The following is a 4000-nucleotide window of genomic DNA, read 5'->3' as shown; positions in this document are numbered from 1 at the left end:
TCAACAATATTAAATATGCAAAATGTCAAACTTGTCATGTCATGTATATATTACTAGACCAAATTTTCCATACATTATTGTTGGGAACCTATTTTCATGTTGATTTGAAAAGTATTTAATTTTGATTTTGATACCTCGTCCCAATGTTCAATTAGTCTAGTCCCTCTAAATGATCTTGATCACCTTTTATGGACATCTTCTAGTGATGATCTTTTTTGTTGGGATTATGAAGTCAAATCGATCAATGACGGAACGAGTCAGATCGAAAAAGAATGAAAAATAGTTGAAGGCATAGGCAGTGCCGTGGTAATGCTGCAGGGCTCCGCGGCATGGTCATGAAGGTGGGTGCACTGAATTTCGTCTGTCCATAACACCATGACATTGTGTCGATATAATAAATACACAGTTTCAACGTTTTTTAGGTTTAATAAGTGTATTGTTGCACATTTGAGGGGTAGCCAGAACGTGTAGGTGCATGTTTTGAGTGGGTACTGAGGTAGAGTGTTGGCAGAGCGATAGAGACGAGATTTTGGGGTTGTAGACCATCGCCAATACGACCATCTCTCTAGGTTACACACCTCCTTTAGATCGTTCTATTCGTACTTGAAAAGACCCTGTCGGCACACTCCTTTCAAGGGACATTCTTAGCCGTCCTCCAAGAGTTAAAACACCTCATAGATTCGATTGTTCACTCTTTCAGACCCTTAGTTTCAATTGGTTGGGGTAGAGTCTTCCACCAAATATAAAAAACCCTTACAACTGCCTAACTTGCTGACATCCCGGGTAACCTATTCTCGTGGGTATTTGGTGAGATTTTTTATTCTTATTTCTAAGATTCTATGGTTATAGTTACTAGTTAAGTGGCTTTTGTTGAGACCTCTAAATTTGAGAAAGTATTGTATTAGTCCATTGTATTATCTCAATATTATAGTAGAACCCGTCGTCGCGAAAGACTGGACGTAGCTCATAATTGGGATGGAACTTGATTGTATCTCTTATTGCACTTTTCCTACATCTCTCTTAATTGGCTTAATTTTCACTGAAGAATTGTGGAAGAGAAATATATTATTGGTAAGCAATTTTGCAGACACTTTTTCACCTTGATTTGAACTCATTGGGGTCCATGAAAGAATTTTTAGCAAGCCAGACAGATCATCCATCTTCAGATATTTTCTCCAAGCTTTGAAAAACAACCCTTCCAAAAAATGTAAATTTTTCATATGGTATAACTTTACATTGTGGCATAAACACAAATGACAAAATGCAGGATCGTTTCCCGACCGTTTAATTGAGACCAAATTGGTGCGTCCTCTACGAGAAGAATTGTGAATCGTTGCTGGATAGCTTTTGTTTCACTGCTCCAACTCCTCATACATTTGGCACATTTTCTTTGATCTTTTCAGCTTATATATTCATAGCTTTGCCACGAGGAATAGATGAGAACCTTAGAGATTCCAGCACAAACAGAAGAAATATTTTACGACACAATGCTTTTGGACTGATTCTTTGGAACCTTTGGCGGGAGAGAAATAATATGCTTTTCTCAGAAGTTTTCAGGACCAAGAATCTGCTTTTGGACCATAATCGACGGATCCTTTTGGTCGAACAAAATCTCTCCTTTTGTAACTATGATATATCGACCCTTTCGAAAGCTCTCGGTATAGCTTTCTTTTATATTATGTGTCTTCCCTGCCTACTCCCTTTTGAATGAAATGATTTTTTTTTTTTTTTTAAAGTACTGATCTTATTAATTAAGGCAGAAAATAAGGTTTGTTACAATACAATACACCATGTACATATATATTGAGATGAAACTGAAATTCATGGAGTCTAGGGCATTGTCTTCTCACACACACACACAAAGCCCTCAATTATTCAAACACACACATGAGAATCAATCAGGACTGGAAGCCCTAGTTGAGTTGATCGTTCAGTGTAATTTAATATATGGGCTGAAGCTCAATCCTGATCCCTCCAATGGTGACCTTGTCTCCGCCAACCTGGGGGTCAATCCTGACCGCCAATTCCTCATTGCTCTCCAATCCTAACTCCCCAATCACATCACTTATCACCAAACGCAGAGAAGTTTTCACGCGGTGCCCATGACCGTGCGGGATATTGGTAAAATTACCCGCAAACTCAACATTTCCAGGGCAAATATCGGCTCCATCATCCAAAGCATTAACATTAACCAGCACATTGAAATGCACCCTCGCATCCGAATCAAATTCAATGTCCTCAATCACCAGCACCTCATCCGCCCCCCCCCATGTCCTTCCCAATCCACGGCGTCCGCTCCACCGACGCGTTTATCTGCGAATCCAGACTCAGCGGAAAGCTCACCACCTGGGGAGCTCCCGCCGCCCACAACGCCTCCCGCCGCTGCCGTGGGATCTGCTTTTCATACAGCCACGGAATGTCCACGTCTTGGTACACATACCCAAGGTCCTTACTTTCCAAACACTGCCTAACTGTGATCCTCACGGCTTTCTTATGCTCGTCGTAGAAAACGAACGACGAGTCCAACCAATCAGGGTCGGTGTAATCTCTGGGCACGTCCGTTAGGCCTCGCCAGATGCTCCACATGCGGTCCACGTTCCCATGGTGCGCGTAGAACACAGGATCCCGCCCCGCCGAGTAAAAATTCCCCATGTCCTCGCCGTATTTAGTGTTGGGAGGCGGATCGCCGACCCAGTCGTGGACGTTGTTGTGGGGAGATCTCTCGATGCTCCCCATGCCTTTTCCCTCAGCCTCATCGCCTCCTCTCAGTAGTTTCCCGAGGAATCCTTCCGCGGTATTGCCGTTCACCAAAACTTGCTTATTCATCCACCGGACGTTGCAGTCCGCCACGTCATAAGACGGGTCTTCGTTGTTGGGGTTGTAGTTGAGGTCGAGCAATTTGCCCGAGGTGTGACGTGCGTCGCGTAATTTGTCGTAGAGTGGGGAATTTGGGTCGTTGTAGATTTGTGGGAAGTACATGCCGGGCTTTGAATCCCAGTTCCAGAAGGGCATGGCGAAATCTGGGTCGCCGAGTAGATGCCCGCAGATTCGCTCGAAGAAGTAGAGGTACGCGCGGTGGAAAGGGAAGAACAGGGCGTTCCAATGGACTTCGAAATCCACGTCGTATTTTTCTTGTTTGTACGCGAAATTGCAATAGGCACAGTGAACGTTTGCTTGTTGGCAAAAGTGACGCGGGTCGTCCTTGTCGAGGCAGTTTTTCATTATATGAATGGCTTTTTCGAATTGGGCGACTTGGTGTGGGGTCATCAAATGGGCGGCTGGCCGGACGCGGAGTTTCCCGGTGGCCGGAGGGAGGACGAAATGGGTGATCTCGTCGGCTTGGAACGGAGGCCGTGGGCAGCAATCTACTGTACGGGGTTTTTCTATTATGGCTTGGTGACAGATGGTGACCTCAGGGATCTGAGGACTCGCCGACGCGGAGCTGTTGCCGCCGAGAGTGGCGGCGCTGTAAAGGCCTCCGAGTCCAAACAGCACATCTCTTCGATCAAACATGTTAAGGGAAATTTTTGCTTCTCGGGGGTTGCAGTTTATTGGGGTTTGATCTCCATTATTAGAGGCTCTACAGGGGACAACACAGTAATTAATACCTTGTCTTTGGTTTCGCAGGCTGGATGGTTGGTTTTTGGTTCGAGAGTATGGGGAAGAAAGTGAGAGTAGAGAAAGATAGAGAAGCCATTATTGCTTGGAGTTGAGAGATGTTTGTGTTTCGGGCTGTGGCCACATTGCATCTCTTAAATAAGAAAAAAAATGACCCATGGAAAATGTTTGAAGGTTGTATTTGGGAGTGATGGGATTTAAAAATTCATTTCAAGTGATTTTATGTTTTTCTTTCTAAAAATTTTAAGCTATCAAGCATAATCCGGGGAAATGAAAATGGAAGTGATTTGATTGATAGTAATATTTTCTATTATAACAATTTATTTAATATTATTATCAATAAAATATTAATAAAATAAATTAAAATGTATTATTATTATTG

The 4000-nt window shown here is 43.3% G+C and overlaps 1 pseudogene; it reads right to left on the bottom strand.

Annotated features, from left to right (window-relative positions):
* Positions 1-1769: 1769 nt before the first annotated feature.
* LOC148212535 (polyphenol oxidase, chloroplastic-like) lies at positions 1770-3696 on the bottom strand (annotated as a pseudogene).
* Positions 3697-4000: the final 304 nt, after the last annotated feature.

Source organism: Momordica charantia, assembly GCF_013281855.1.
Source record: "Momordica charantia cultivar OHB3-1 chromosome 3 unlocalized genomic scaffold, Mcharantia_2.0 BLBB01000003.1, whole genome shotgun sequence".
In the NCBI taxonomy this organism is placed as follows: domain Eukaryota; kingdom Viridiplantae; phylum Streptophyta; class Magnoliopsida; order Cucurbitales; family Cucurbitaceae; genus Momordica; species Momordica charantia.
Note: the sequence above shows the minus strand (reverse complement) of the source record. Positions and strands in the feature narration are given on the sequence as shown.